The following is a 14,689-nucleotide window of genomic DNA, read 5'->3' as shown; positions in this document are numbered from 1 at the left end:
CCCATTTGAGAGTGGGCCTTTACATGAGGGTTGGAATGTTGTCAAAAACACTTGAATAATTCTGAAACCTTCCAGAGGCCAAGAATAGAGGTATGGATAAAAGGAACTATTTTAATATTTAAAATGTCAAATTCCTGTAGTTCAGAGTGCCGACATTCAAACCACATATTTTAGTAGCCAGTCTTAAGTCCTCTCAGACCAGATACAGAACAACTTGATACTATGTGTCCCATCAAAGACCTCTGAAAAAAGTACAGATTGAAATAGATACAGAGAAAAGTTCCCTCAACAATGTCTGATCAAATACTCACAGCTCAGGTGGAACTTGAATTAGAGACACTTCTACACTGAACCATTAGGCAAAAACAATCACTGCAGATGCTGGAAACCAGGGTCTAGATTAGAGTGGTGCTGGAAAAGCACAGCTGTTCAGGCAGCATCCCATACGAGCAGTAAAATCGATGTTTCGGGCAAAAGCCCTTCTATTGCTGTGCTTTTCCAGCACCAATCTAATCTAGACTATGAACCATTAAACAGACCCAGATCCAACAAAGGGTTAGAAACAGAATAAAGCTCCCTCAACACTGACCCATCAAACACTCCAAGGGCTAGGACAGAACAGAGTTAGAAACAGAATAAAACATTTTCTACTCTTTAAAACTTCCTGTCTATCATCCCCAGCAAACACTCCTAGGACAGGGACAGCACACGTGCACAGATAAAGACTGCCTAAGAAGACTCTGCAGCATGTCTCAATGACTACCGCCCAGTGGCCCTAACTTTGGTGGTCATGAAGTGCTTTGAAAGGCTGGTCATGACATTAATCAACTCCAGCCTCCCCACTACTCTTGACCCACTCCAATTTGCCAATCGGACCAACAGATCCACGTCAGATGCCATATCACTGGCCCTTCACTCCCCCTTAGAGCACCTTGACACCAAGTACAGCTACGTAAGAATCCTACTCATTGGCTACAGTTCAGTCTTCAACACTATTGTCCCCTCGAGACTGACCACTAAACTTAGTGATCATGGACTAAGCCCCACTCTCTGCAACTGGATCCTCAGTTTCCTGACCCACAGACCACAATCAGTGAAGATTGGGGACAATATTTCATCCTCACTAACACTCAACACTGGAGTCCCCCAGGAGTATGTACTCAGCCCCCTACTGTACTCACTGTATACCCATGACTGTGTCGCCAAATACCAGACTAATGCCATTTACAAGTTCATTGATGACACCACCATAGTTGGTCGAATCTCAAATGGCGACGAAACAGACTACAGACGGGAGGTGAAAGACCTGGAAAAATGGTGCACTGGGAACAACCAAGCTCTCAATTCCAGTAAAACCAAGGAACTCATTATTGACTTTCAGCGAGATGTTACTCATGCCCCCCTACACATTAACAGCACAGTAACCGTACCCTTCAAGATCAGAGACAGTTACAGAGAGTGGTGAACTCGACCCGGACAATCACAAAGGCCAACCTCCCATCTATAGAATCCATCTACCAGGCCCACTGTCAAGGAAAGGCCACCAGCATTCTCAAAGACCCATCCACCCTGGTAATGTTTTTCAACAACCTCTACCATCGGGGAGAAGGTACAGAAGCCTGAACACACGCACCAGCCGGTTTCAAAACAGTTTCTACCCTACTGTTGTTAGAATACTGAATGGACTCACAAACTCTTAATATTTGCCTGTACCTGTGTTTTTTGTTTTTGCCGCTGTTTATCTATTATTTACTTATCTATGTTACTTAACTCTGTGATCTCCCTGTATTGCTCGCAAGAGGGTTGGAATGTTGCCTGTGCCTTGGTAAATGTGATAATAAATTCAATTCAATTCTATTCTATTCTATTCCTTCTATTCGTTTGAACTGAAAGTCAAGTTCCCACTATACTGACACAGTCAAATACTCCCAGGACAGAGACAGCACCGGGTTAGGTATAGAGTAAAGCTCCCTCCAACACTCCCAGGATAGGGACAGCATGTGTAGAGTAAATCTCCCTTTACTGTTTTCAACTAAAATTAAAGCTTACTTCTATTGTTTTAAGCAGAAAGTAAAACACATACTACACTGTCACTATCAAATACTCCCAGGATATGTATAGTATTAGGTTAGATATAGAGTAAAGCTTGCCCATCAAACACTCACAGGGAAGGTACAGCTTGGGGTTAGAGACAGAGTAAAGCTCACCTTACACTTTTAAACTTAAAGTAAAACTCTCTCTACACACTCCCGTTCAAAAAACTCCCCAACTAAGGCACAGCTTAGGGTAACATACAGAGTGAAGCTTCATCTACACTTTTAAACTGAAAGTTAATTTCACACTGCACTGTGGCACCATCAAACACTCCCAGGATAGGTACAGCATTAGGTTAGGTACAGAGTAAAGCTATTTTACATTGATCCCATCTAACACTCCAGGGCACGTAGAGCATTGGTTTAGGTACAAAGTAAAGTTTCCTTTACATTGTCCCAGTCAACACTTCTAGGACAGATACAGCACAAGTTCCTCTACTCTTTTTAAACTAAGAGTAAATGAAAAGTAAAGATTCCTCTTACTGGCCCCATTAAACTTTCCCAATGCAGATATAACAGGATGGTTCGGTACAGAGTAACTCTCTCTCCACACTGGCCTCATCATACACTCTCGATGCAGATTCAGCATGAGATTAAGTACGACACAAAATTTGCTCAACACTGTGAAAAAAGTTATGTTTCAAACTTGCCCTGAGATTGCTGTTCACTAATGCATTTAGTTCATAAGATATTCGGGCAGATTTAGGCCATTCAGCCCACTGAGTCTGCCCTGCCATTCGACCATGGCTGATATGCTCCTCACCCCCATTTTCCTGCCTTCTCCCCATTACTCTTCAACCCCATTACCAATTAAAAATCTGTCTAACCCCTCCTCAAACTTACTCACCGTCCCAGCATCCACAGCACTTTGGGGTACTGAATTTCACAGATTCACAACCCTTTGGGAGAAATTGTTTCTCCTTAACTTGGTTTTAGATTTGCTATCCTTATCCTAAGACTATGACCTCTAACCCTAGAATGCCCCACAAGAGGAAGTATCCGCTCCACGTATATTTTATCCGTATCTTTTATCACCTTGAAAACCTCAATTTGATCTCCCCTCATTCTTCTAAATTCCAGAGAGTATAGGCTGAAACAGTTCAATCTTTCTTCATATGACAAACCCCTCATCTCTGGGATCAATCTAGTGAATCTTCTCTGAACTGACTCCAATATTACTGTACAATAGGGGACCAAAATTGTGCACAATACTCCAGGTGCAGTCTCACCAATGTCTTGTATTGTTGCAACAATACTTCCTTACTTTTATATTCTATTCCTTTAGTTATAAAAGCCAACATTCCTTTCACTTTCTTTATTATCTGCTGTACCTGCATGTTAGCTTTCTGTGACTCATAAACAAGGACACCCAGATCCCTCTGTACCCTGAGGTCTCTCACCTTTTCTTCTGACTAAAATACATGACTTCCGCTTATCCACATTAAACTCTATTTTGACCCACTCTCCTAAGCTATCTATATCCATTTGTAAGGTTCTTATTTCCTTATTTTTATTTAACGTCCCGCCTATTTTTGTGTCATCTGCAAATTTGGTTCTAGAGTCTTCGATCTCTGTATCCAAGTTGTTAATGTAAATTGTGAATAGCTAAGGCCAAAGAATCCTGTGGTACCCCACTAGTTATGTCCACAAAAAAAAATATATCCTGACTCTCTGCCTTCTGTCCATCAGCCAGTCACCTATCCAAGCTAATATATTATCCCTAATCCCATATGATCAAACCTTGTGAATTAACCTTTTGTGTGGCACCTTATCAAATGCTTTCCAGAATTGCAGGTGTATTACATCTATAAGATCCCCATTATCCACTCTGCTTGTTACATCTTCAAAGAACTCTATGAAATTAGTCAAACATGATTTGCCCTTCATAAAACTTTGTTGACTCTGATGGATAGTGATTTGACTTTCCAAATGTCCTGATATTGTTTCCTTGATGATTGATTCTAACACTTTTTTAGCAACAGATGTTAAACTAACTGGTCTGTAATTTCGCACATATTGCCTCCCTCCCTTTTTGAATAAGGATGTTACATTAGCATTTTTCTAATCCACTGTAACTTTTACCATGTCCAGGGAATTTTGGAATATTGTAACCAATGGATCCACAATTTCTGCCACCATTTCCTTTAATACTCTAGGATGTAGGCTGTCAGGCCTGGGGGACCCGTCTGCCCTCAATCCTAATATTTTGCTGAGTACCTTTTCCCTATTGATGTTAATTGTTCTATATTGTTGTACCCTATCTATTGTCTCTGACTTGCCTGTTCCAATAGGAATGGTACTATTGTCCTCCACTTTGAAAACTAAGGCACAGTATTGATTTAGCATCCCTGCCATCTCAGTGTTCCCCACTATTAATTCTCCGGTTTCATCTTCCAAAGGACCAACATTCACCTTAGTGACTCTCTTCCTTTTTATATACCTCTAGATGCTTTTGCTATCCTTTTTGGTACTTTGTCCGAGCTTTCTTTGGGAATTTAACTTAGCATGTTTTATTAATGTTTTAAGCATCTGTGTGCTTAAATTTGAAAGTTTCCCAATCTTCCAGCCTGCCACTGGCCTTTGCCTTATGGTATTCCTTAGGTTTTGACACTATATTGTCCTTCGTCTCCTTGTTTAGCTATAGACATTTTTAAGCTCCCTTACTATATTTCTTCCTCACTGGGATATATTTTAATTGTGAGGAATTAAATAGCTCCTTAAGTATCTGCCAATGCTCATCTACTGTCTTACCTTTTAGCTTTCCTGTCCAATCTACTTGTGCCAAATATGTCCTCATGCCTATGTAATTTCCTTTGTTTAATTCCAGAACACTGCTGTGGGACTCCACTTTCTCACCCCCAAATTGAATTTTTAATTCTGTCATATTACGGTCAGTACTCCCTAGAGGATCCTTAACTATGGTGTCATCAATTCATCTCTCCTCATTACGCATTACCAAATCCAGAATAGCCTGCTCCCTGGTTGGTTCCACAATATACTGCTCTAAGAAACAATATCCAATACATTCAATGAACTCTGCCTCCAGGCCACCCTTGCCAATTTGATTCTTCCAATATATGTGCATGCTAATATCACCCATGATTATTGCCGTACCTTTCTTGCAAGCCTCTAATATTTCCTGGTTTATACTGTGCCCTACTGCAGAACTACTGTTTGGGGACCTAGAGACATTTATTTTATGGACCATGATGTAACCTTTCTGAAATGAAAACTAATTAGCTCCAAATTAGAGCCATTATTGTGCTCCATTAAGAATGAGTTTAAAATAGTCACTGGAGATCCTAACAGCTGACATTGGGAAGAAACTTTCACCCTATCCATGTGAGCTTCATGGAGAGCCCCGTCATAGAAATGAAAAGCCATTAATAGTATCCCTCGTACAAAAAGCTTTGGGTGCGAACCTATTGGAAGCAGGCAGACTAGCATCAGGGAATGATTGAAACATCCTCCTGCTGACTGCAGACTGGAAGAAAGAGGAGTGTGAAAAGCTGACATGCAATAACAATGGGTGATTAATAACCACATGCAGAATGGGAGCACGCAGTGATTAATTTCATAGTGCCATCTTTGTACAGAAGCTTAGATTTTGCTTTGGAAGAGGATTTTACTGAAAAGACTGCGGCAGCACAGCAATCCAAAGACCTGTTAATTAAGTGCCAAGTCAGTGATTTGTTTAACACTGCGATCTCTGCCTTGGAGGCTGCCATTTCTAAATCCTCAGCTCCCTTTAGGTTTAGGGCCTGGTGCCCATTTCTCATTGGGAAGGGGGGCCTTGGCAATATCATCACCAGTCTGCTATTGCAAGGCAGACACATTGCAACCCACGTAGCTGGGTAATCACATCCGAAATGTGCTGGTGACAGGTTTCACGCCTTGAATAAAGCGCACATAATGAGGTGGATTTTGTGTTAGTCCCAATGTGCCTGTGCTATAGATTCAGGGCATAACACAAACAATATCGGCTCATTGTCAGCATTGATCAGACACAACTGCATTGATCGAGCCTGGCGGTGACTGATATTCAAGGACAGGCATCCACTCCAGCTCTGATACTTCAACTAAGAAACTACAAATGGCCCTTTCATTTAACCTAGACATTGGCTGAAAACTGGAGCCAATCTTTTGGCAGCTTTGACGTAAATAAAACCTTTGAGCCCTTGATGGCCAGCAGTGATGTATGAGTCTGGATTTCACTGGAAACAGGACTCTACTCCTTCAAGCCCAGGCAGTGAATCCGCTGACAGCTCCTCTTTATTACTGTCAGACCTGCAAACAGTCCATGCACTGTCTTGTTTCCACACCGTCGAGGGACATTGTTCAACCAGGCCATTGTAATAAATAACAAGAGGCTGGGTGAACTCACACCTCCTTCCGATATCACTATCTCAAACAGTTGTGCCTGAGCCCATCCAAGTGGGGAAGATACTGAATTGGCTGGAGCTGTTTTCCCTGCAGCATTGGAGGCTGAGGGGCGACCTTACAGAGTTTACAAAATTATGAAGGGCATGGATAGGATAAATAGACAGGTTTTTCTCCCCACTAAGGTGGGGGAGTCCAAAGCTAGAGGGCATAGGTTTAGGGTGAGAGAGAAAAGGTCTAAAAGTGACGAAAGGGGCAACTTTTTCACGCAGAGGGTAGTTTGTGTATGGAATGAGCTGCCAGAGGAAGTGGCGGAGGCTGATATAGTTACAACATTTAAAAAGCATCCGGATGGGTACATGAATAGAAGAATTTAGAGGGATATGGGCCAAATGCTGGCAAATGGGACTAGATTAGGTTAGGATATCTGGTCAGCATGAATGAGTTGGACCGAAGGGTCTGTCTCCGTGTGTACAACTCTGACTCTATGTGGGTGAGATTTCACAATCTTCATTATAGTAGATTATTGTAACATTGATAGATTTACTAATATCAGTAGCCTGCTATCTTTTTTAAGTTAAATTAGCACTTTTCAGCTCTTTATTAGCTCCTGTTCTTAATTTAAGTCAGCATTATACTCATAGCTTTTTGACAGCTCTATACTCTGCAGTGCTGCCATTATTATTAGATGCTATTTTCCATTGGTTCATTTTAGCTGCTATCACTGCATTACTCTGAAAAACACACTGCTTAAAAAAACACAGAAATCATACCAACGATAAAGATTGTTACAAGAAAATCCTCTCCTCAAACCTGTGGCTTTCCACACGTTGTAACCATTTCATGCAATATGCAGTAACACATGAAGGTGGTTTCAATGGGAAAGCTTCTGCCTTTATCAGGTCAGTTTTCTTTAATCCAATAAGGTTGCTGGAAGCAGGTGTGCAAAGCACACTCTCCAATATGTCAATGCACACATGTTGTGTATTCTGCTGCCTGTTTCTTGAAAGGCCACTCAGTGTCCAGACCAGAGTGGTGCTGGAAAAGCACAGCAGGTGAGGCAGCATCCGAGGAGCAGGAAAATTGATGTTTCGGGCAAAAGCCCTTCATCAGGCATGCATTTAAGGTAAGAGGGGGAGATGAGAGGGTAGAGTTTTTTTACACAGAGAGTGGGAGAGTCTGGAGCACATTCCCAAGGGTGGTGGTGAAGGCAGATACAAGAGGGGCATTTAAGGGGCTTTTAGTTAAGCCCATGAATATGGAAGGAATGGGGGGGTTGTAGACCAAGAGCAGGCAAAAGAGATTAGTTTAATTTGGTATCACGGTCAGCACAACATCATGTGCAGTACTGTTCTATGTTCTATGTCCTTAATTTGATGAAATGGGAATATTCTGGGGTGACGAGAAGCAGAGACGAGAAAGAAGTGGGACCACATGGTCTTGGACAAAGGAATCAGTGAAACCGAACTTGGTAGATTTTTGCAGAACAGGACTCACGCTATTAAGTACATGCACTGTGCAGCATGAAAGGATACAATATACATGGAAAATCTCTGGTGATACAGAAAGATTTGATGGAATAATAATGAGACAAAAGCACAGGAATAGTGTCAGGAATGCTGGGAGGCACAGTTTGGCCAATTTTCTGACAAAATGTCAGTCACAACAGCCTTTGCTTTTCAATGTCGGTTTCTTTTAAATTGAATATGTTTTGTGCTGAATAATTGGCTACAACAGCGCATATCTCAATCAGAGTTAACAACATGCAATTATTTCTGAGTCCCTGCTACTTCGAGGCTCTTATTGGTCTCCAACCAGCCCAACCCCAAAGACAGGTCAGCATTCTCAACAACATTCTTGTAAAGACATTAACATATAAATTGACTATGATCAAACTAAATTGTGGCCAGGTACCTGGGCACAAAAGCTGTAATTATGCACAGTGCGAGCAACATCATGATATCAACACTATTAATGAACTGTCACCCAGCTTTAATTTTCTAGGAGTTGGCCAGTTAGTGGCCCAAAGGGTGGAGTCTGGTAAATTAGGGACGACGAAAGGCTCTTGAAGCTGCACCAGTATGACACCCTAAGGTTAGGTAAGAGAGAGAAAGAGGGTGCCCCCATGACGAGACACCTTTTCATCTTTATTTTAAAGTTTAATATTTTTAAAGTTGCAAGGCTTGTGAAGGTTTGTAGCTCAGGTTCAGCTTTAGGGTGTAGGTTTGCTCGCTGAGCTGTAGGCTTGATATCCAGAGGTTTCATTACCTGGCTAGGTAACATCATCAGTGGCGACCTCCAAGCGAAGCAAAGATGTTGTCTCCTGCTTTCTATTTAGATCTTTCTCCTGGATGGGGTTCCTGGGGTTTGTGGTGATGTCATTTCCTGTTCATTTTCTGAGGGGTTGATAGATGGTATCTAGATCTATGTGTTTGTTTATGGCGTTGTGGTTGGAGTGCCAGGCCTCTAGGAATTCTCTGGCATGTCTTTGCTTAGCCTGTCCCAGGATAGATGTGTTGTCCCAGTCGAAATGGTGGTTTTTTTCATCCGTGTGTAGGGCTACGAGGGAGAGAGGGTCGTGTCATTTTGTGGCTAGCTGGTGCTCGTGTATCCTGGTGGCTAACTTTCTTCCTGCTTGTCCCACGTAGTGTTTGTGGCAGTCCTTGCATGGAACTTTGTAGATGACGTTGGTTTTGTCCTTGGGTTGTACCGGGTCTTTTAAATTTGTTAGTTTTTGTTTGAGAGTGTTGGACAATTAAACAAGACGGAATTCCAGGAAATGCAACCAGACGGGACCAGCACCCCACGATTCTACGGACTACCAAAAATCCATAAACCAGGAGTGCCCCTCAGACCCATAGTCTCACTATCCGGAACACCAACTTACAGACTGGCCAAAGAATTACACGCAAGACTGAAGTACCTAGTAGAAGAGTCACAGCACTCCATCCACTCCACCCAGGAATTCCTAAAAATCATCAAAAATACCAAAATAGAGGAAGACGAAACAATGATCTCATTCGATGTAACAGCACTGTTCACCTCCATCAACATCGACCTGGCAAAGGAAACACTTACTGCACTTTTAGAAGAGACCATCACACACACCCCAACCACCATCAATTACATTACCAACGTAAACATCATGAAGCTAGTGGACCTGTGCCTCACCACCCACTTCACCTTCAACAACATAATCTACAATCAAATCAATGGTACACGCATAGGATCTCGGCTATCAGGATTCATAGCAGAAGCGGTAATGCAAAGACTAGAACAAACAGTCCGACCAACCATCAAACCAAAAATCTGGGTCCGCTACGTAGATGACACCTTTGTCATTACAAAACAAAACAAGATGGAGGAGACATTTAACATCATCAACAACACCCTCACAGGCATAAAGTTCACCAAGAAACCGACAACAAACTCGCATTCCTGGACGTCACAGTCGAAAGAAAGGGCAACGGAGAACTACAAACCTGTGTGTACAGAAAACCGACAAACACTGACCAAATACTTAATTACACCAGCAACCGTCCCAACACACACAAACAAAGCTGTATCAGAACACTATTCCAAGGAGCCACCGCACACTACAGCACAGACGAACTTTGGAAAACAGAGGAGAACCACCTATACAACGTATTCAAGAAGAACGGATGCTTCTTGAAATACAGTCCGCAGATTCCTCAAGAACAAACCACGACAAGCAGACAAAACACAGCCAGAAACCCTTACCACCTTACCATACATCAAAGAAGTTTCAGAAATGACAGCCAGACTACTGAGACCCCTCGGAATCCTAGTAGCACACAAACCCACCAACACTCTCAAACAAAAACTAACTAACTTAAAAGACCCAGTACAACCCATGGACAAAACCAACGTCATCTATAAAATTCCATGCAAGGAATGCCACAAACACTATGTAGGACAAACAGGAAGAAAGTTAGCCACCAGGATACACGAACACCAGCTAGTCACAAAAAGACATGACCCTCTCTCCCTCATAGCCCTGCACACGGATGAAAAAAAACACCATTTCGACTGGGACAACACATCTATTCTGGGACAGGCGAAGCAAAGACATGCCAGAGAATTCCTAGAGGCCTGGCACTCCAACCACAATGCCATAAACAAACACATAGATCTAGATACCATCTATCAACCCCTCAGAAAATGAACAGGAAATGACATCACCACAAACCCCAGGAACCCCATCCAGGAGAAAGATCTAAATAGAAAGCAGGAGACAACAGCTTCGCTTCACTTGGAGGTCGCCACTGATGATGTTACCTAGCCAGGTAATGAAATGTCTGGATATCAAAGCTACAGCTCAGCGAGCAAACCTACACTCTAATTTTTAAAGTTTTAAATTGTAAAGTGTCTCCAGCAGTCAGGCCCCCATTATTACATGGGAACCCCTCTACAGAATGATCTGCAGCTGTAGCTGACACTAACTAGGCAAAGCCTGCTGCATACACATACTTTGGTTGCTACTACACTGTAGGCAGCTGCTGACTGTTGCCCTTATAGGCTTTAAAGATGCTTCATTGGTTATCCACTGCTTGTGAACAACAGGTCATCCTGCTGCCTTCCATTCCCAACTTTAGTAGACATTCTAAGAGTGGGACAGTGTCAGTAAATTGTCATTGTAAAACACAGATAGACTGCTAACTTGGCCAAACAGCAAGGGATGCTGGGTACATTGGCCAAGTAAAACTCTAAAATCTCAAAACCACACAACAGACACAGTGCAAACACAGTAGCCAGGTGCTAATGACATGAGCACAATGTAAGAGGTAACAGTTACCCTGGACAGACACTCCCAACGACTTCTCCACTAAACAGAGGAGTGCTCAGACAGAAAGGCACCAGGTGCTGCTACACAAAGAAACTGACAGTAGCAAGCCATCAAAATGATTGCCTCTGTTTCAAACTGTTAAGTGTACAGTATCTCCCTGATTGGCCAAAACCATAGAAAGTTCCAGGAGGCGAACGAAAAAGGTCTAAAAACAGAGTTCACATGCAGACCAATCTCTTCTGGAGGCCTTTTGAGGAAAGCAGCATGGCAAGAGGCAGAGGCCAGCTGACCACCCAGAGTATGTGTGTGTGTGTGTGTGTGTGTGAGTGAGAGAGAGAGGCAGAGATAGAGAGAGAGAGAGAGAGAGAGAGAGAGAGAGAGGAATAGGTGGGGGGGTTAAGAAAGACAGCAGCTTCACCCAGCTAGCGAGAGAGCAACTGCGTAAATCTACATGAGATTCGGTGAATATTGTAAACTTAATGGGTCAAGTAGAATTAAAGATTCAAGATTCTATTGTTTTGTAGTAAAAGCTATTGCAATGTGTTTCCTAGTAAAGGCGGGACTGGTTTGTATTGGTACCAGCTTGTGTACATCGTGGTTTGAATGTTTCAGTATTGTGGAACACCTGGGCAAATTCATTCATAACATTCTGGTTGGAGTTGTCTTAACTTGTTTAAGGAGGAACTGGACAACACCATCACCCAATGGTTGTCCAAGGTTTGTGCTTGTCTCAACATCTAATTCCAATGGGGCGTAATACTCCTGTCCCTCCTCTCTCACTGGGTCAATACCCCAATATCAATGACAATCATTTTTACTTTTCTGCTCCACTTCAAAAATAAACACTACTAGTCTGTTTATTCAGCAAATATACACAGGAGAATGCTAATGAAACCTCCTTGCTGAGTGGCAGCAGAGTAAATAGCTTTCTCCTTTAATAGCAAATCTAGATGAAATCCCTCAGCAAATGAAGCAAAACTAGGCAATTGGACAATAACTTGATGAAAACTCAATTCACAGAAAGCGAGGAGCTCAGGAAAGTCTAGATTATGGAGAATGAATATGACTAACTTTAGATTTGTTCCTTCTTTGTAAGCTTCTGCAACTGGTGTATAATGACGTGCTGAATGTTGGAACAGATTTTATAATAATGCATCTGTTTTAATAGATTACTTGGTTGTGCTTTGATTTTCCATTGTTAAACTTTATGTGGCTTCAAGGCAATCCCACACCTCCACACTATCCAAAAACCATTACTTCACAGGTTCAATCTGACAAAAAGCAGATGCAGGCCCCGTCAGTGCCAGAGAGTTTAAATAGACAAGATCAAAGATGGCAGCTCACAACAGGCATCTAATGGCTCTTTGCATGTGTCCACATTATTGAAACTGTATGCAGGATAGTGAGCACCTATCACATAGGCCGATGCAATTACTTGTGCTTCGTGTCGCTAGAAGTCTCCCACAATAATCAATAGTTTACATGACTGAGTGCAGCAAAATGGTGCATTAGTGGGTACATAACATTAGAGAGGGGAGAGCAACAAGTCTATTACATTTCTGCTGAGGAAAAGGCATTAAAGCTGTTCTGCCTGGCATTCTGCTATATGTGTGTATGTAATAATATGCTCCGTACAGATATTCGCTATGGCTAAGCTAAATAATTGATGCCTCAATGCTTTGGGTTTTGTGTGAGTCTCTGTCAACTTCTGTCCTTGTCAGAACTTAGCAGCTCTGAGTTCATAACTTTAATTATACATTCTCCAGTTTATTTGTTCAGACCTCTGCAATAACCATTAGATACTTATAACCCAAGACACATCCTACACAGTGTCTCCAGCAATGGTGTCTCAGGTGACATTGTAAGAGAGGATTTTACGGCTGCATTTTTTGCTACACTGGTGCCTTTGATGATGAAAAAGGTAGAGAGGTTGCTGTGGATTCCCTGGGCCTGGGGATATGGGACCTACAGGAGAAGACCAATATCATTCAGCCCCTGTGCCTGCTCCACCATTCTACACCACAGCTCAAAGCTGTGTTTTGTGCACTACCCCATATTTCTTGATATCACTCATAACTGGAAATCTATTAATCTCTGTCCTGAACCTACTTTAATGACTGCGCTTCCACAGTCCCCCAACAGACAGAATTCCAAGGTTTCACTGTCCACATCATTTGAGATCAAAATGATTGTCTCTGACTTGAAGAGTATTGCCTGTTTGTCGACCCCATGTATGGCCATAAGGCATGAGATCAGAAGTAGAACATTCTGCCCATTGAGTCTGCTCTACTCCATTCAACATGATCATGACTGATCTGATAATCTAGGTGAAAGCGAGGACTGCAGATGCTGGAGATCAGAGTGGTACTGGAAAAAGCATAGCAGGTCAGGCAAAATCTGAGGAGCAGGAGAATCGATGTTTTGGGCATAAGCCCTTCATCAGGAATGAGGCTTGTGGGATGGGGGGGCTGAGAGATAAATGGAAGCGGGTGGGTCTGAGAGAGAAGATAGCTGGGAATGCAATAGTTAGATGAAGGTGAGGGAGAAGCATGTGATAATCCTCAACTCCAATTTTCGGTCTTTTCCCAAAAAATCCCTGATTCCCTTCCTCATTAGAAATCTGTCTACCTCCGCCATGAATACACTTAATGACCCAGTCTCTACAAATCTCCATGGTAAAGAATTCCACATATCCACTTCCTGCTGAGAAAAGAAATTCATCCTCACTTCTTTTTCAAAAATGAGACCCCTTAATCTGAGATGATGTCCTAAACACGCCCAGAAAGGAGAACTCCCTGTCATAGAATTAAAGTCCCCTAAGAATTTTGTTCATTTCAACGGGTTCCATTCATTCTTCTAAGCTCCAATGAGTAATGCCCAAACATATTCTATGTGTCAATCCAGTTACCCTTCTCTGTACTGCTTCCAATACCATTCGGAAGTTTGTATGAGACCTCTTCGCACTGGCTAAACTCCAGTGAATAAAGGTACAGTCTTCTCAATCTCTCATCACAGGGGAGCCTCACCATCCCAGAAATCAGTCTGGTGAACCTTCACTGCACTCCATCTCTGGCAAGGATCTCCTTCCTTACACAAGAGGGCCAGAATGGTATATTCCAGGTGTGATAAAGACTAACATACCACTTTCCTACTGAATTACTTGCTGCACCTGCATACTGGCTCATTCTGAATGAGGACACCAAGTTAACTTTCGATATTGACGTTTCCAATTTCATACCCTTTATAAACACTCACCTTTGTACCTCCAACCAAAGTGGATAACTCACACTTATCCACATTAGACTGCATTTGCTGTGCTCCCACACGTCAGTGGGCCTGTCTGTATCCCTTTGAATCTTCTTCGCATCCTGTTCACAACTTACATTCCCACCAAATCTGGCATCATCTG

This window comes from Chiloscyllium plagiosum, chromosome 27, assembly GCF_004010195.1.
Source record: "Chiloscyllium plagiosum isolate BGI_BamShark_2017 chromosome 27, ASM401019v2, whole genome shotgun sequence".
Lineage (NCBI taxonomy): Eukaryota > Metazoa > Chordata > Chondrichthyes > Orectolobiformes > Hemiscylliidae > Chiloscyllium > Chiloscyllium plagiosum.
Note: the sequence above shows the minus strand (reverse complement) of the source record.